General features: G+C 39.6%; 1 protein-coding gene across 2 annotated transcripts in view; it reads right to left on the reverse strand.

Annotated features, from left to right (window-relative positions):
- Window positions 1-12,940, reverse strand: part of DNAJC13 (DnaJ heat shock protein family (Hsp40) member C13) — a 153,684-nt gene extending 140,744 nt beyond the window's left edge. The window contains exon 1 of one of the 2 annotated variants that reach the window (XR_011487368.1): window positions 12,779-12,940. The gene's annotated coding sequence lies outside the window, so the exon portion shown is untranslated. The remainder of the gene's footprint in view (window positions 1-12,778) is intronic. The other variant, XM_070466748.1, reaches the window with a different exon arrangement.
- Between the last annotated feature and the right edge of the window lie 7,154 nt (window positions 12,941-20,094).

Genomic DNA, 20,094 nt, shown 5'->3' on the forward strand with positions numbered 1-20,094 from the left:
AAGAGGATGAGATGGTTGGTTGACATCACTGACTCAATGGACATGAGTTTGAGCAGGCACTGGGAGACGGTGAAAGGCAGGGAAGCATGGCATGCTGCAGTCCATGGGGTCGGCAAAGAGTCAGACATGACTGAGCTACTGAATAACAACAAAAGGTATTAATAACTGACTAGTGGATGATGGTAACGCACAAATACTTGAAAAATGAAAAAAGAAAAAAAAAAGAATATTCTGTGCTTGACTATGCATCACTTAAAGGGAGAGTTGGAATAATTGCAAGAGAACCATTGGAAAATGAGTAACAGCAAGTCTAGGGTTCCTCCAAGTGCAGTGGTAGGTGATGATTCTATCTGGGAAGACTCACTTGGAATATCTCCCTGTAGCACAGATATTGAAGTGGCTGTCCCACACGCTAAACATTAACTAATGATTAGGCCAAGAAGCTAGTATTAGTAAGATATACAATAAAGTTGTTTTAATAATCTATCACCAAGGTAAAAGTGGTGAATTTTTAAAATTTTACTTACGGTCAAAGACACACTAGTGGTAACCATCATTTATTGGCTGTATGACTTTGAACAAGTTTCTTCACTTCTCAGAATCCCAGTTCATCTATAGAGATGACAGTATTTGTCTCAAAGGACCATCATGAGGACCAAGTGAGATAATCTGGATAAAGCCATTAATGTGATATCTGGCTCAGAATAAGCACTCAAAAATGTAGTTAGTATTTTTGTTAGCAATCATAATAATTACTACTGTACTTTAAATATACTACCCAGATACTTAATAGTTCTTTTGAATGTTATTACTACAGCTTTTATTTTCAAGATTACTTGTAAGGCCAGACATTTTTTAAGATATATAGCACGTAAAGTTATTAAGTTACTTGATCCTTACTAAGTCTTTTATCTACTAACTTCAGTCCTTGTATATTATTCAATGTCTATCACCAATATGTGTCACTTAGAATTTCTACTTCCAAACATACAATGTTGATTTAAACAGTATTCTAAAGCTTTTACTGCTCATTCAAAAATAACTATACCAATATATCATATTTCTTAAACTAGGTAGAATACATCAGGGTATTATTATTATTCTATTCCTTACAGTTTTCCTAAAATGCTTTCAAAAAGAATATAAAAGATAAGCCAAGATAATCATGATAAGATTTTTAAAGATTTTTTTTAATTTAAAAATTAAGTCAACTATAAGCATCAATTTTATTTACTACATTTAAAATATCTCCCAGTTAGGCATTTGAAATTTCAATTATTAGAAATGTATTTTTACCTGAAACCAACCTAATAGTCTTTTTTTTTTCACTGAAGGATAACTGCTTTACAGAATTTTGCTGTTTCTGTCAAATCTCAACGTGAATCAACCATAGGTAGACATATATCCCCTCCCTCCCATCTCCCTCCCCATCACACCCTCTAGGTTGATACAGAGTCCTTCTTTGAGTTTCCTAAGCCATACAGCAAATTCCCATTGGCTACCTATTTTACATATGGTAATGTAAGTTTCCATGTTACTCTTTCCATACATCTCACCCTCTCCTCCCCTCTTCCCATGTCCATAAGTCTATTCTCTATGTCTGCTTCTCCACTGTTGCCCTGTAAATAAATTCTTCAGTACCATTTTTCTAGTTTCTGTACATATGCATTAGATTACGATATTTATCTTTCCCTTCCTGACTTACTTCACTCTGTATAATAGGTTCTAGGTTCATCCACCTCATTAGAACTGACTGTGTTCCTTTTTATGGCTGAGTAATATTCTATTTTGTATATGTACCATGACTTCTTTATCCATTTTTCTGTCAAGTGACATCTAGGTTGCTTCCATGTTCTAGTTATTGTAAATAGTGCTGCAATGGGACACATGTGTCTCTTTCAATTTTGGTTTCCTCAGGGTACATGCCTAGGAGTGGTATTGCTGGGTCATATGGTGGTTTCATTCCTAGTTTTTTAGGGAATCTCCATACCGTCTTCCATAATGGCTGTATCAATTTACATTTCCACCAACAGTGCAAGGGTGTTCCCTTTTCTCCACACCCTCTCCAGCATTTATTGTTTGAAGACTTTTTGATGATGGCCATTCTGACCGGTGTGAGGTGATATCTCATTGTAGTTCTGATTTGCATTTCTCTAATAATGAGTGATGTTGAGTATCTTTTCATGTGTTTGTTAGCCATCTGTATGCCTTCTTTGGAGAAATGTCTGTTTAGGTCTTTTCCCACTTTTTGATTGAGTTGTTTTTCTGGTATTGGGTTGTATGAGCTGCTTGTATATTTTGGTAATTAATCCTTTGCCAGTTGTTTCATTTGCTATTATTTTCTCCCACTCTGAGGCCTGTCTTTTCACCTTGCTTATATTTCCTTTGCTGTACAAAAGCTTTTAAGTTTAATCAAGTCCCATGTGTTTACTTTTGTTTTCATTTCCATTACTCTAGAGGTGGGTCATAGAGGATCTTCCTTTCATTTACGTCATCGAGTGTTGTGGCTATGTTTTCCTCTGAGTTTTATAGTTTCTGGTCTTACATTTAGGTCTTTAATCCCTTTTGAGTTTATCTTTGTGTATGGTGTTGGGAAAAGTTCTAATTTTATTCTTTTACATGAAGCTGTCCAATTTTTCCAGTACCATTTATCAAAGAGGATGTCTTTGCCCCATTGTATATTCTTACCTCCTTTGTCAAAAATAAAGTACCCATAGGTGTATGGGTTTATGTCTGGGCTTTTGATCTTGTTCCATTGGTCTATATTTCTGTTTTGTGCCAGTAGCATACTGTCTTGATGACTGCAGCTTTGTAGTATAATCTGAAGTCAGGAAGGTTGATTCCTCCAGCTCCATCTTTCTTTCTCAAGAATCTTTTGGCTATTCAGGCTCTTTTGTGCTTCCATATGAATCGTGAAATTTTTTGTCTAGTTCTATGAAAAATGCCATTGGTAATTTGATAGGAATCGCACTGAATCTGTAGATTGTGTTTGGTAGTGTAGTCATTTTCACAATGCTGATTCCTCCTACCCAGGAATAAAGAATGGCTCTCCATCTATTTATATCATCTTTGATTTCTTTTATTAGTCTTATAATTTTCTGTGTACAGTTCTTTTGTCTCCTTCAGTTCAGTTCAGTCAGTTGTGTCTGACTCTTTGCGACCCCATGAACTGCAGCACGCCAGGCCTCCCTGTCCATCAACAACTCCCAGAGTTTACCCAAACTTAAGTCCATTGAGTCAGTGATGCCATCTAACCGTGTCATCCTCTGTGGTCCCCTTCTTCTCCTACCCTCAATCTTTCCCAGCAACAGGGTCTTTTCAAATGAGTCAGTTTGTCTCCTTAGGTATGTTTATTCCTAGGTATTTAATTCTTTTTGTTGCAATGGTGAATGGGACTGATTATTAATTTCTCTGAGTTTTCATTGTTAGTATATAGAAATACAAATGATTTCTGTGTATTGATTTTGTATCCAGTGACTTTGCTAAATTCACTGATTAGCTCTAGTAATCTTCTGATACTATCTTCAGGGTTTTCTATGTACAATATCATGTCATCTGCAAACAGTGAGAACTTTATTTCTTCTTTTCCAATCTAGATTCCTTTTATTTCTTTTTCTTCTCTGTTGCTATAGCTAGGACTTTCAGAACTATGTTTAATGACAGTGGTTAAAGTGGACACCCTTGTCTTATTCCTGATCTTAGGGGTAATGCTTTCAGTTTTTCACCATTGAGAATAATGTTTGCTGTAGGCTTTCAGTTTTTCACCATTGAGAATAATGTTTGCTGTAGGCTTATCATATATGGCCTTTACTATGTTGAATTAGGTTCCTTTTATGACCATTTTCTGAGGAGTTTTAATCATAAATGGGTGCTGAATTTTGTCAAAGGCTTTTTCTACGTCTACTGATATTATTATATGGTTTTTACCTTTCAATTTTTTAATATGGTGTATCACAATGATGATTTGCATATATTAAAGAATCCTTGCATCCCTGGAATAAACCCAACTTGATCATGGTGTATGAGCTTTTTGATGTGTTGCTAAATTCTATGAAACCAACCTAATAGTTTTAAATTTATGTTTGATGTCTTTCAAGTTAAAACTTATCAAACTTTTGGAAGAAAGAATTTTACTCCATAAAAATAATCCCCATTCAATTATCTCCTCTGTATATTTCTTAAATAAGTTCTAAAAGTGGTCCTTGAACTGTTGCTAATCAGTAAAAACTAATAAGCAACCATAATTCCCACTAATAATGATGAAAACTCTGCAGAATTTCTAGTCTCAGGTGTAGGAGCATAACAGTTATTTATACTGTCCAGCTAAAAAAATATAAAAATTGTTGGATGAGATCTTGGTAGCAGCTGTATCATCAGTATTTGCTATCCTGCCAGTTGTTGAGGTGCTATTCAAATTAGCAAGAGCTTTTGTGTTCAAACTAATTACTGCTTAAATTTCACCTCCTTTCCTGCAGGACAGTCCCACTTCAAATTCTCAAATATCTTTTTGATAAAAACTCAAGTATACAAGCCCTTTGTAACTAAGTCACCTGGAAAAGATCTCTAATTTTTGCAAGTTGGCTTCACTTGTTCTCATTCTATATCCTAATAATACACCACTAACAGAGCTTTTCTGCAACTTTTCAGTTTGTCTTTTAAAAGACCTGTGCAAAGGGTTAAAAGTCAAATTCAAGGCATAATTCAAAACAGAATCCAGGAATTCTAGCTAGATTCGCCTTTTTCAATGAGTCCCTTGCTTCATCCTTTCAATTAACACTTGAGGTTTTCACAGTCTTATTACTGGCAGTGAAACTGACAATCCATTTAAAACCATTTACACATAAGTACAATCTTTTGGACAATATGATTTTGACACAAAAGTGCAGGATTTGAGAGTTCACTGAGAGACACCTACATCAAAATGACCCTAAGAACGAAAAGCAGTATGAAGGGACTCAGCATCACAAACACTTAAGCAGACTGTTGCTATTTAGTCCCAAATCCTGTCTGACTCTTTTGTGACCCATGGACTATATAGCCTGCCAGGTTCCTCTGTCCATGGGATTTCCAAAGCAAGTATAACTGGAATGGGTTGTCATCTCCTCCTCTAGGGGATCTTTCTGACCCAGGGACTGAACCTGTGTCTCCTGCACTGCAGGTGAATGCTTTACCATGGAGCCCTCCAAGCAGATTACAGTCAGGCAGTCAGGGTATAGGCAAAAGAATTTGCACACACAGCAAAATTAAGTCTACATGTATGGCTTGTGTTCAGTAAAAACTCACACAGAAACCTTACTTAGCCAGGATTATTGAGTATACTCAGAAAAATAATACACTAGTGAATGACTGAAGGAAATGGTTTTAATCAAGGCTATTTGCCTTCAAAGCACACACTTTGCATGACCAACTGGAAAGGATTTTTACACAAGTATGAAAACTTCCAAAGAGCAGACAAGATACTAACTTTCCACCTTGAATTTGCAAAATGAAAGAATAAACTCTTTTCATCATTTTGCTCTCACTCTCAAGTAATGAATTAAAAATATGAGTCTGTCTTGAAATGCCTCAAAAAAATATGGGTGTCTAATGTAAATTCCTTTCAACGTGGCTGTCAGTGAAAACTTTTATGTTGGGGGAAAACTACATTTGCCCTTATTTTCTGACCTTCAATAGAACACTGTTTTTCTGCTACACTGTGAAATTACACCTGAAAATATGGTAGATATTCACATGATAGAAACTAATTTGTGAACATAGTATTTCCCCATACATCTACGTCTTACTGAAAATACAGAAGGAAAACCATTGCTAAGGCAAAGGCTGATCCAAGTAATGACCAAAGAGAGAATCCCTTATTAGTGGCTTCTTATAGAGCCTAGTTTTATTTCTAACTGGATTCAAAACCTAAGTGAATTATATCGCTAGGTTAGGTCAGTTTCAAATAAAAGGTAAAAAAAAAATATAAATGGTTAACAGAACATTAATTTTTACCCATATTAAAAAGCTACAACTAGACTGTCTTAGAATGTGCTGTGTCTGAGAGAAAAGTGATATGACCTTTAACCCTGTTTTTAAATTTTTAATCTTTATGTTTTAATATATAACTCAAGTGTAGACAGAAGTATTTTTCATTTAAATAAACAACAAATCAGTAATGTGAACGACATCTACCATACAGGAATCTTTAAACAGCTATAAAATAGATCACTAAGTAAGGTTTTAGTACACGCTATCTTAGTTTTCTTTACTTGCTAAAGAACTTCAGAGATAAATATTATAAGAAAGCCAGTTCAAAGCCAAAATGAACTTTCAAATACTTCTACCATCATAGGGTAGGGAAAACTAATCTAAGATCTCCTCATTCTCTTTATAAAATCCATTCCTCTCTAATTAGAAACTGAATATACATTCATGAAATAAAAGGGCAAGAGAAATTCAAAAGCAACCCATAAATCAGAAGAAACACTTAACATGATCTCAATGGGGGGAGAAGTAAGCATATACACCATAGCAGTTAATTTTGCTGGCCTTTCCCATTCAATGTAAATTAAATACTGAAAAAGATACCTATCTCTTCATATTTTAGATTACATCTGAATGGATAATTCTTATTTCTCACAAATAGATCTCTATTTGTTGTAAAATAATAATAATGTTTTTGCCAGGGAAGATACATGGTTATGACTCTCTTTCCAAAATTTAAAAATGCCTTGAAATATTCACTCGGGGGAAGAGAAAAAAAACAACTAAGAAATGTGTTCACTTAAGCAATTCTGTGAAATCAGCAGTACTGATCATTTACGTATTTCTAGTTTGCACACATTCTTAAAGCTTTCTAGACACAAATTTTTATTTCATCTTTGAATCTAAATTGGTTTATGCAAGAACAAAATATACTAATTCAATAAACTGTTCTTCAGCTCACAGGCACTTAATAATCTTGCTCTCACAGACGCTAATGGTAAAAGAGATTTTTAACTGCCACATTTCAAATTGTTTTTCTTAACACTATAGTAAACACATAATGGGGGAATAAACTTCCTAGGCATATAGCAAATATAACTTGAAGACAGTAAGCATCTTAATACCCAAATACTGTTCTCTTAATACTAGTATAAGACAAGAGTTTAAGTGGCTACAATTTCCCTTTCTTTGACCCAATACAAAACAGCTACAACATGTAAATTTCTGGTTTGTCTCTTTCCAAAAAACCCCTATTATTCCTAACTCTGCCATAGAGTTTCACAGTTTACAGAACACTCCCAAATCTATCAAGTAAGTAAAAAAAAAAAAAAAAGAAAGAAAAGAAAATTCTACTTTTAAAATTAAACCCAGTAGCTATAAGTTTCGGGAGGAAAATGGCTCATCTACTCTAAGATTTGATGAACATCCAAAATATATTCTGTATAAGTTTGAGAGAGCAAGAAACCCCACAGGACTAGTGTAAGAATTGAAGCTTAAATATAATTAGTATAGAATTTACTAGAGCCTCCCAGGTGGTACAGTGGTAAAAGAATCCTCCTGCCAATGCAGGAACCACAAGAGACATGGGTTCCATCCCTGGGTCAGAAAGATCCCCTGGAGCAGGAGATGGCAACCCACTCCAGTATTCTTGCCTAGAAAGTACCACGGACAGAGGAGCCTGGTGGGCTACAGTCCATGAGATTGCAAAGAACACAACTGAGCATATACACACACAGAGAACTTATTACACACTAGAGAAAGTCCCTATATTCATACCTTATCAATCCTTCCATGATGTTTTCACAATTATTACTTGAAAAAATCAGAACATCAAAATAATTTAGATTACTTTAGGGGTTTTGCTGTCAATCTGGTCATTAAAAACTCCAATTGTTATTAACTGCAAAAAAGATATTATCAAATGGCATGTGCTAAATCTGTGAACACTGCTTAAACAGTGTGGCCTACTTCTAAGGGCAACTTAAATTCTCAAACTTTAAAAACCCCACTGATTTTAGACTTATGTTAGAGATGACTTTTCCTTTTAAGCAGTCCATAAAAGTACAAGTAAAACTCAAATATGTAGGCTGCTAAATAAAGTTAAGAGCATGTGAAAAGAACTACTAGGAAATTATGTTTAGCTTTATTGAATGAATCATACTTAAATACAACTTTGCACAGGTAACTGTCTCAAGTTTGCAAAAATGTCACAACTATGTTGGCTTAAGTTACTTGCTACAAAGATATCCCCCGGCTCACTGATTCTTAAAGGAGTTTCCAGAACTAAGAATCATACCATAAGATAAGAGATGTCACTGACTGGCATGTGCTAAGCATCTGTGAACACAGCTGGAGCAGAAAAATGTGTTAAAAAGAATGTTTAATTCAATGTATTGAATTAAAGTAATGGTTGCAAGAGTGGAAGTTGGGGTGGGGCTGCTGCGCCTTGAGACACTATGATTAAAAACACTTAAAAAAAAAAAGAAAGAAAGAAAACACTTCTAGGATTTAGTGGATGGAGCTACATACCCCTCAACAAGCAAGACAGTCCCACAAACTGATGAACTGACCTCAAGTGACTTTCAAATATCCAAGTGGTTATTCACATAGATAAAAGCCTATTTACTGCTAATTCCAGAATTTAGTTTTATATTAAAATACAAATCATGAAGTATGTTTTGCCATTTAATATACATGTAATTTTCCTGTAATGCATACATCATAAAAACTTCATGAGAAGTCTGAATTCTCATGGCTTTTAAGAGTGTCTCTATTTTGTCTGCATTTTTGATGGATATTTTTTACTGTTTTTTTTCTTTCAGTACTTTAAAGCTGTCACTTAGCTGTCTTCTGGCTTGCATGGCTTCTCTGCTGTAACTCTTATCTGTTTCTTTGTATAGAATGTTTCTCTTTTCTTTGGTTACTTCAACAGTTTCTCTTAGGAGAACTAAGTTTGAATTTGATGTCTTATGCAGGTTTTTTAAGTGGCAGGTATTTACCCTGCTTGTGTTCCCTAAGTTTCTTACACCTCTAATTTGATGTCTGGCATTAATTTCAGATAATTCTCAATTATTTCCTCAAATATTTCAACATTTCTTCTGCTCTGTCCTCTTCCAGGATTCTAATTATGCATGTATTTAAACGTGTTAGATAGAATTCCCAAGCTCTTGTTCTTTTTTTAAACTCTTTGTGTTTCACTTAGATAATTTCTGATATCTACAAATTCACAGATTCTTTCTTTGGTTGTTTCAGATCAACTGATGAGCCCAAAGGCATCCTGCAATCCGTTACTATGTAGTGTAACTTCTGACATTTCCTTTTGATTCTTTCTTATAGTTTCTATCTGTCAGCTGAAACTAACCAGCTGATTTTGTATGCTGTCCACTTTTTGTTCATACCTTTAACATTAATTATAGTCATTTTAAATTCCCTTATCAGATAGAAGCACCTATGTTAGCCAAAGACTAATCCTGGTGATGGACTGCTCTTTCTCTTGGGAATGTTTTTTGTCTTTTGTACGTCTTGTAATTTTTGCTGAAAGTGGGACATGTAATAGGACAGCAGAGATAGAGGTAAGTAACTTTTGTGAAGGGAAATGGGAACATCTTTTCTTTGTTGAGTCTTTAATGCAGGATGTTAGGAGCTGAGCTGAGTTTATGATTCGCTGTTGCTATGGTTATCTTCGGAGAAGGGAATGGCAACCCACTCCAGTATTCTTGCCTTGGAGAATTCCATGGACAGAGGAGCCTGGTCGGTACTCTTTGGTCCATGATGCTGCAAAGAGTCAGACATGACTGAGCAACTAATACTTTCACTTTTGTGGTTTTATCCCCACTGTATTACAGGCTTCAAATATCTACTGAACAGCTTGTGCCTAGGTCGGGAATCATTTATTAAAGCAATGTCTATTTGATTCTTTGCCCTGTGCCTCTTTGCGTAATCTTATTCCTCACCTTATACTATTTTGCAGCTACTTGTTATTCACAGTTTCTTAACTTAGTGGCAGAGAGGTGGGGTTACAGTCTCTGTTGTCCTAAGGTTTAGTCCTAGACATATGCTGTGTCTCTGTTTCTCAGAGGTGTAATTTTCCTGTTTCCCCAGGCTGGAATTTTGGGCTCAGTGTCCCTTCCCCAAAAAGTTGCTCTCCCCAGTTTCTGTCTTCCCTCAGCTCACCAACAGGGCCTGCTGACAGATATGCCCATTCTCTCTAAAGATTAAGGTTTTTATTCTATAGGGGAGGGAGAGAGAGAGAGACAGAGAGAGAGAAAGAATCAAGAGTTTTTTGCCCCTCCTGAACACTCTGTTGCTCTTCTCCCGTTCTCTGGCTCAGCACCACAAGAGACACTCCTCAGATCTCATTCCAATCTTTTCTAGGAGTACCCAGTAAAGAATGTAGATAAAGAAGTGAACTCAGCCTTCATCAACTTGTCAGCTACTCAAGCTGAATGCTCTTTAACAGTGTCCAAATGTGCCTACTGAAGGTGAACATGAGTTCACACATACTCTTTCTCTCCTTAAATTTCAGGCCACCGGTTTGCCCTGTGGCCTCAGCAACTTAATAGGTTTCAAAAAAAAAAAAAAAATCATCAATTTGAAGTTAGTCTGGTTCTTTTTTGATCCTACAGTGGAACCAAAGGCTCTTTTTGTCCCAGGGCCAAAGCTAGAGGTGGTTATACTAATTTATAAACTAATTCAGGATAGTAAAGGAGCTGTTACAAATTATTTGAAATAAAAAGGAGGCCTTTACTGGGTTTGATAAAGTTGAGAAACACTGACTTAAAGGATCTTTTTGAAAACAACTCCCCTCGAGCCACTAATAAGCATTACGGGTAAACATTTAGGCCTAAAACTATTAGTAGCAACAAAATTTTTGATAATTTATCTGCTTAGATGTGCCTCTATTTTACTGACTTTAAGTATGCAGTCAGAGAAAAATGAGAAAGGTATGAGCAATGGAAACCTCAAATTCAAATAGAAGTTTAGGAATACAGCCAAATTAGTTAAAACAGATTTTTTAACTTCAGCCATAATTCAGTATCTACTGAGAACCTGACTCCACTACCCTCCCATCTACAAACTCAACAACAAAGCCAGCATTGTTTCGTTCCACCTAAGCAACCAGCTTCTATTTATTTGTGGATAAAGTTAATTCTTAAAAATAACTCATCCTTTCCATAATTCCATAACTTTTTCCCTTATAACATTCATATATTTTACTATTTACTACTGCCAGTTTAGAAAAAAGAGGAATATCCATTACCTCCCAGTGGAATACAAACTGTGGTATTTTTCCATGAACTATAGAATGCAAAATTCCTCTCTCTTAATAACCCTGACTCCACTTTTCCTCCGTTAATATGTGTTACTTCCTGTTTTCAGAGTATAATGTAATATTTCTAAACGAGGATGGCCTTATATTCCATTGTGATATTAATCCCACAAGCCAAGTTTAAGATATAGCTGCTTAAACTGTTTCACATTACATTTAAAATGTTAGCATGATCTTACATTATATGCTAGTCAAACAATAAAGCACTTCTAAAGAACAGTGAAATCAAGTCTTTTGGGGACACTCAATTATTGACGAGTTTTTTAAACATCTTTTTTTTTTTTAAAGGCAAGTCCTGTTTCATTTCCCATAAATTCACAGAGTACTGGTAATATACCCAACAACTGTAAATTCCTTAGGCTCTGCATACAGTACTTTCAAACCTAGAAATTTTGTCATCAAGCAAGAAGAAAACACAGTAAGACAATCTTTGGGACAGGTCTTGAAAAAATATTCTGAAATGTAACTTTTCACCCAAGTCTCTGCACTCCAAGACGCTCAAAATAACTCTAGTGTATAAACTCCTTCACAGTGGGCAACAGTATCAGGTAGAAGCCCAGGGGGAATCAAGATCGGATCAAAGGGAAAAGCAGAGAGAGGAACCGAGAAATCATTTACTTCGGGAAACCACTGCCACATTTGGGGAAGACTTCTAATGTTCTCCCCTAAGCAACCTGTAAAGGAAAGTCTTAAGAGAGGTTACCTTAACACCCAACACAATTTAGGGGAGGACACTTTTTAAGTGTAGAGTCAAATCCGCGTTTAACAGCCACTTACTTCACTGAACGTCTAAGTCCCACTTCACCCATCTAAAGGCCGCATTCAGAGACAAAAATCACAGCAGCGGAGGAAAGGCCCCTGTGAATAAGCTCTCTTGCAAAAAGGAAACGCTGAGGGGAGAAAACTTCATTTTGGAAAAGGGAGGAGCTGAAGAAGAAACGACGCGGGTGCTCCCCATTTCCTAAGAAAACGAAACAAAGCTACGCAAATAAAAGTTAAAAGTCTATGCAATACTTGGGAAGAAGGAGGGTCACTGACCCACGGAAACAAGAGTTCCGGGCATCCAGCAGGAAGAGCGCTCCGACTAGGAGGATGAAAGGGAATCGGGAGGGCGGAGCCCAGAGGGCTGCGAGCCCAGAGGAATAAGGGCTGAGTGGGATAAGGATGTGCAGAGTGCAGTGGGGGGACCATGGTGGGAAGAAACCCAGAAAAGGAGGCGAAAAGAGGGGTGGGACTGAACACGGCAGGGCCCTGGGCGACTGTCACTCAGAACCGCAGGGGGGCAGGCGGGTGGGGGTGGCGGGGTCCGACGACACGAACCTGACCAGCAGCCTGGGGGGAGGGTAATCTGCTTTCCTGAACTGCTGGAGGTTGCGGCCCAGACAGCACCACCCTTCCTTCTCCCTGCCCTTGGCGCCCCAAGTCCTCGCGGCGTGGCGAGGGGGTAAAGCAAAGCTCCAGAGTCCGGTGCCCGTGGTGATTTACCTTCGCGGGAGGCTGGAGAAGCTCCAGCCCGAGCTCCTCCTGCCGCCGGCTCCGCGTCCAGAGTGGGATGAGGCGCCCTCCGGCCTCCTCCCCTACACCACTTCCCCTTTCCCCACGGAGGCCCCGCAGCTCCACTGCCGCGGGTTCCTGATGCCGCGGCGGCGCTGCCTCCCCGCCCCCTCCACCTCCTCCCTCTGCCTCTCAGAGGCTCACTCTGGAGGCCGCCATCTTCGCTCAGGCTGTGAGGACCTCGCTATAGTACGCCTGCGTCGCCCCTGCCCAGACTGTCACGAGACCCAGTCAGCTGATTTCAGTTCTTCCGCCTCCTGCTCCACCCTCTCGCATGCATTTCTCCGTCCTTCCGGTCGTATTCGCCTGCTTGCCATGAGATTCCGCCTTCTACCGGCTGGCTGGTAGGCACGCCCTCCTCCCCAAACGCAGTTGGGACATGCGCAGAATGTCGAGGAAGATGGCGGAAGCAAGAGTCCACGCCCCGCGCGGGGAACCTGCCCCTCAGCCTGCGGCTCCTCTGAGTCCTGCTCGTGGTCGTTGGCCGGGACAGGTTATGCACTCTTAATCTCGTGAAGTGTTATTTTAAAGCATTTACCCAGTCTTGACTTGAAATGCCATGGAGTATCCGCGAGAAGATCTATACGCCGTTTGCTGGATTGAGAGCCAGCAGTTTCACTAGCTACTGAGACTCGCAGAAGACAGCTGAAAAGGGTTTAAATATGGGTTGGTTTGGGAAGTCACAAACACCAAAGCTTCGGAAATCTGACGGCCTTTTGCTGCTGGGAGTGCCAGAAAAATAATACTGATAGCTCCCATTTATTGCTAATCACGTGTCAAGGGGTTTGCTTAGTTAATCCTCAACACTGTGGAGTAGGAATTATCCTTGTTTTGCAGATAAACTGAGGTCCCTCTCCACAGTAGGGACTCAAGGAATCTGACTCCAAAGTTTGTGTCTTCTCTACTATCTCCCTAATGTATGTGGAAGCTGGGAGAGAGGAATCTGGTTAGAGAAAAGATATAGTAGTGTGTGTTACCAGTGGGTAAGGATTTGATTAAATTCACTCTCCAGTCCCAGATCTGAGATCCAGAGACTGCAGTTCAAAAATAAAGTTAGTCTAGTTATTTTTCTTCCAACACTGCAAATTTTAAAACTCTTCTGGAAACTTCAAAAGATAGCTGATGTACGTGGCTAGCATGGATGCATTATTTTATGACGGTTAAAGGTCTCTGATAAGAGGTTTGATACTCAGCAGAGCAGTCCTGAGATAGTATTGTCCTTTCAGTGGTTGACTAATTTTTAAAGATGGCAGTTGCAGGGTGGAAGACGCAGGCAATGGTTTTACAGATTTTTGTTTCCTGACAGTTTTGACCTTTTGCCCTACCTTGAGATTGAAAGAAACTCCTTTCATCTTTACAGTAGACTTTCCTGTATTGTGACAGTAAGATAAGGTACATCTAAGAGGTGCAAGGAGATCCAACCAGTCCATCCTAAAGGAGATCAGTGTTCATTGGAAGGACTAATGTTGAAGCTGAAACTCCAATACTTTGGCCACCTCATGCTAATAGTTGACTCAGTGGAAAAGACCCTGATGCTGGGAGGGATTGGGGGCAGGAGGAGAAGGGGACGACAGAGGATGAGATGGCTGGATGGCATCACTGGCTAGATGGACATGAGTTTGAGTAAACTCCAGGAGTTGGTGATGGACAGGGAGGCCTGGCGTGCTGTGGTTCATGGGGTCACAAAGAGTCAGACACAACTGAGCGACTGAACTGAACTGAAGAGGTGGTAACAGGAATGGGTAGTTGGTTGTGGGAAGACTGTTACAGGGTGGAACTAGGATCTGCTGGCTGCGGTGTGCAGTAAAGCGAATCTACTGATGTCAGGTTAGGGGGACAGAAAATGCAGTGTTTATTGTAGGTGTCAACTAAGGAGTGCAGGTCTCTAGTACTCAGAAGACCTGAACTGTTCTGTGGTTTTCAGGAAAAGATTTTTATAGACAGGGTGAGGGAGAGAATTGCTGGGTGTGTGATCTGCTAAGGGACATTTTTCTGATTGTTTGGTGGTGAGGTCATCAGGAGTCAACATCATCAACCTTTTGATTCCAGTCAGTCTGGGGTCCACATGCTTGTAGGCAGTGTACAGTTAACTACTTCTACCTGGTGGATGTTTCGGTAGCTGCAAAACAGCTCAAAAGGGTGTGGCTCAGAATATTATCTATAGCCCTTGGGGGGTTAGTCGCTAAGTCCTGTCAGACTCTTGCAACCACATGGACTGTAGCCTGCCAGTCTTCTCTGTCCATGGGATTCTCCAGGCAGGATGACTGGAGTGGGTTGCCATTTCCTTCTCCAGGGGATCTTCCCAACCCAGGAATCGAACCCTGCAGGAAGTCTTTACCAACTGAGCTACAAGGGAAAAAAAGCTCCTTGACTTTGTTTAATTGCTAGACTATGTTTTATTAACCATTTTCCTTTTCTTCTGCATTTACTGACCTGATTAAGTTTATTCCTTGAAACTCTGGCAAAGCCTAGGAGGCTGAAGGGGTTTTTGTTTGTTGTACAAGCAAGACCCAGGTGTGAAAGAAATTCCCTGGCAGCTTAGTAGGTAGGACTCTGTGCTTCCACACTGCGGGGAGCATGAGTTTGATCCCTGGTCGGGGAACTAAGATCCCACATGCTGTATGACATGGCCAAAAAAGAAAAAAGGACGTAGTTAGAGGACATGAGGGACAGGGAATCTGTCCCAGGAAGGCCCCATAGGCTCTGTTTGGTTACAACAGGACCTGCAATAGAGTAGGAAGGGAGAGGGTAAAAGCAATAGGACTGCCAAGTTAAGGGGCCTTCTTGGCTTATCCCAGGAAAACAGAAACTTGTGTTTTTGTAGCATCTTATAGAATACAAAGACTTCCTATAATCCCAGAAGTAGATTTTGGTTGTATTATTTTTATTTTATAGAGTAAAAAAGCCAGGAGAATCTAAGAAACTTGCCCAAAGTGAACAAACTCCTAAAGCTTGAGCCAAGATTTAGTTACAGGACTAGTTACATCAAAGCCAGTAAACTATTACACCTCCACACTATCTCTCTGTTCAATATTTGGGACAAATAAAATCCATACTTGGAGTTAGGAGGAGCCTTAGACAGTGACTTTCCCCTTCCCTTTCCCTGTCCAATCCCTCAGCTGTAGATCAAAATTCCCTGTCTCCCAAAAGATTTTTTTCTTTGTAGTTTTAGAAACCACTGTCTTTGTGTTCAGCCAACTTGCCTTCTGTTTCATGAGTAGCTTTTTTTTGTTTGCTTTTTGCCTATTCCTCTTCTGTGACATCCCTTTTAAGTATTTGCCAGTATAACATGTCAACTTAAAAAATAGTCACAACCTAAAAGTTGAGACTCATCTCACACACTAGCACAATAATGCTCAGAGTTCTCCAAGGGAGGCTTCAATAGCACATGAACCAAGAACTTCCAGCTGTTCAAGCTTGATTTAGAAAAGGCAGAGGAACCAGAGATCAAATTGCCAACATTCGCTGAATCATTAAAAAAAGCAAGAGAATTCCAGGAGAACATCTACTTCTGCTTCACTGACTATGCTAGAGCCTTTGGGATCACAACAAACTGTGGAAAATTCTTAAAGAGATGGGAAATACCTGACCACCTTACCTGTCTCCTGAAAAAAATCGGTATGCAGGTCAAGAAGCAACAGTTAGAACCGGGCATGGAACAACAGACCGGTTCCAAATTGGGAAAGTAGTACATCAGGCTGTATATTGTCACCCTGCTTGTTTAACTTATATGTAGAGTAGAGTGCATCATGTGAAATGCTGGACTGGATGAAGCAAAAGCTGGAGTCAAGATTGCCAGGACAAAAACCTGGCAATAACCTCAGATACCACCCTTATGGAAGAAAGTGAAGAAGAACCAAAGAGCCGTTTGATTAAAGTGAAAGAGGAGAGTGAGTGAAAACACTGGCTTTAAAGCTCAACTTTCAGAAAACTAAGATCTTGGTATCCAGTCCCATCACTTTGTGGCAAATAGATGGGGAGACAACGGAAACAGTTACAGACTTTATTTTCTTGGACTCCAAAATCACTGCTAATGGTGACTGTAACCATGAAATGAACAGATGCTTACTCCGTGGAAGAAAAGCTATGAGAAATTTAGACTGCATCTTAGAAAGCAGAGACATTACTTTGCCAACAAAGGTCCATGTAGTCAAGGCTATGGTTTTTCTGGTAGTCATGTATGGATGTGAGAGTTGGACCATAAAGAAAACATGTTTTTGAACTGTGGTGTTGGAGAAGACTCTTGAGGGCCCCTTGTACTGCAATAAGATCCAACCAGTCAATCCTAAAGGAAATCAGTCCTGAATATTAATTGGGAGGACTGATGCTGAAGGTGAAGTTCCAATACTTTGGTCTCCTGATGCAAAGAACTGATTCCTTAGAATAAACCCTGATGCTGGGAAAGATTGAAGGCAGGAGAAGAAGGGGATGACAGAGGATGAGATGGTTGGATAGCATCACCGACTCGATGGATTTGAGTTTGAGCAAGCTCCGGGAGTTGGTGGTGGACAGGGAAACCTGGCATGCTGCATGGGGTTGCAAAGAGTTGGACATGACTGAGGGACAGAACTGAACTGAACTGAAAGTTTGAGAGTTTTGTTTAATTTGGTGGAAATTTGGGGGACTTCAAGCCCAGGAGATAGCACTTCAAGTGACCCTGAGAGAACTGCTCCAAGAAAGAAAGGAAAGGATCCAGGTTATATAGAAGTTTTGCAACAAAGGGCAGATAGTCTGAACATCAAAACGTTGTTAATTAAAGAAAACCAGATATCATAAGTTAAGGAATTTAGTGCTTTTCTATATATGAGAAGATGCAAGACTCACTGAAATCATTCCTTTCATATGTATCTCAGCTATCCTCAGCGAGTATCCAGTGATTTTCACATCCTGAGCTCTCTTGGGGCTCACCATAGGACATGGCTGCAGCCTGATGGCTGTTGGATCCCAGGTATTCTTCTCCCCATGAGTGCCCGTGGAGTGAAGTGAAGTGAAGTGAAGTCGCTCAGTCGTGTCCGACTCTTTGTGACCCCATGAACTGTAGCCAACAAGGCTCCTCTATCCATGGAATTTTCCAGGCAAGAGTACTGGAGTGGGTTGCCATTTCCTTCTCCAGGATGAGTGCCCTTAGGGTTCACCAACTCACCTTGGGCAGGAATTTCTGATGACTGTGACATCCTTGTTTACTGATATGGCAGGAAATATTTCATGACTGAAGAAAATCCTCTTATCTGTCCCCCTCTCCTCTGCTTACTGGGCTTCCCTGGTGGCTCAGATGGTAAAGAATACACCTGCAATGCAGGACACCTGGGTTTGATCCTTGGGCTGGGAAGATCCCCTGGAGCAGGGCCTGGCAACCCACTCCATTATTTTTGCCTGGAGAATCCCTGTAGACAGAGGAGCCAGCAGGTTACAGTCCATTGGGTTAAAAAGAGTTGGACACAACTGAGCGACTAAGCACACATATACCTCTGCTTATCATCACTCTGCTTAACTGTCCTGGCCTCAAACTCTGATCTTTAGAAGCCGTATTCACTGCTCCTTACAGGATGTGGTTTCAAGTGTTTTCACAGTTCCCCTGGTTGTTTAATCTGCACGTTAGTCAGTATCCTTCTCAAAACACTAGAACTAAGGAGCAGAGGCAGGAAAGGTAGGATGACTTACCTCTTCTTTCCCTATTCTTCTGTTAAATGAGGTCCCACTGCCAGCCATTTTTTAAAGGAGTGACCCATACCAGCATGACCTTCAAACTTCTCTTTCTGGATTAATATTTTAAAAAATTATTTCTTTATTTGGCTGCACCAGGTCTTACTTGCAGCATGTGAGATATTAGTTCCCTGATGAGGGATGGAACCCAGGCCCACTACACTGGGAGCTTAGAGTCTTGGACCCTGGATTCCCACAAAATCCCAGGATTTATCTTTTTATTCAGAATATAAGTTTACAGAAGATTTTCTGGTACTTTCATAGTGTACACATATCAAGTTTACAAATTTTATGAAATATACTTACAGCATTTCACAGCTTTTTTGATATCAGTAGCTTTTATCAGTGGCATACGTTAAAGAGTGAAGGGGTGGAGCTAAAGCAAAAACAATACCCAGTTGTGGATGTGACTGGTGATAGAAGCAAGGTCCAATGCTGTAAAGAGAAATATTGCATAGGAGCCTGGAATGTTAGGTCCATGAGTCAAGGCAAGTTGGAAGTGGTCAAACGAGATAGCAAGAATGAATGCTGACATTCTAGGAATCAGCGAACTACAATGGACTGGAATGGGTGAATTTAACTCAGATGACCATTATATCTACTACTGTGGGCAGGAGTCCCTTGGAAGAAATGGAGTAGCCATTATGGTCAACAAAAGATTCCGAAATACAGTGCTTGGATGCAATCTCAAAAACGACAGAATGATCTCTGTTCGTTTCCAAGGCAAACACTTCAATATCATGGTAATCCAAGCCTGTGCCCCAACCAGTAATGCTGAAAGAAGCTGAATTTGAATGGTTTTATGAAGACTTACAAGACCTTTTAGAACTAACACCCAAAAAGAATGTCCTTTTCATTATAGGGGACTGGAATGCAAAAATACGAAGTCAAGAAACACCTGGAGTAACAGGCAAATTTGGCCTTGGAGTACGGAATGAAGTAGGGCAAAGGCTAATAGAGTTTTGCAAAGAACACACTGGTCATAGCAAACACCCTCTTCCAACAACACAAGAGAAGACTCTACACATGGACATCATCAGATGGTCAACACCAAAATCAGATTGATTATGTTCTTTGCAGCCAAGATGGAGAAGCTCTATACAGTCAGCAAAAACAAGACCAGAAGTTGACTGTGGCTCTGACCGTGAACTCCTTATTGCCAAATTCAGACTTAAATTGAAGAAAATAGGGAAAACCCCTAGACCATTCAAATATGACCTAAGTTAAATCCCTTTTGATTATACAGTGAAAGTGAGAAATAGATTTAAGGGTCTAGATCTGATAGAGTGCCTGATGAACTATGGATGGACATTTGTGACATTGTACAGGAGACAGGAATCAAGACCATCCCCATGGAAAAGAAATGCAAAAAAGCAAAACGTCTGTCTGAGGAGGGCTTAAATAGCTGTGAAAAGATGAGAAGTGAAAAGCAAAGGAGAAAAGGAAAGATATTCCCATTTGAATGCAGAGTTCCAAAGAATAGCAAGGAGAGATAAGAAAGCCTTCCTCAGCAATCAGTGCAAAGAATTAGAGGAAAACAACAG

This window comes from Odocoileus virginianus, chromosome 4 (genome assembly GCF_023699985.2).
Source record: "Odocoileus virginianus isolate 20LAN1187 ecotype Illinois chromosome 4, Ovbor_1.2, whole genome shotgun sequence".
Classification (NCBI taxonomy): Eukaryota; Metazoa; Chordata; class Mammalia; order Artiodactyla; family Cervidae; genus Odocoileus; species Odocoileus virginianus.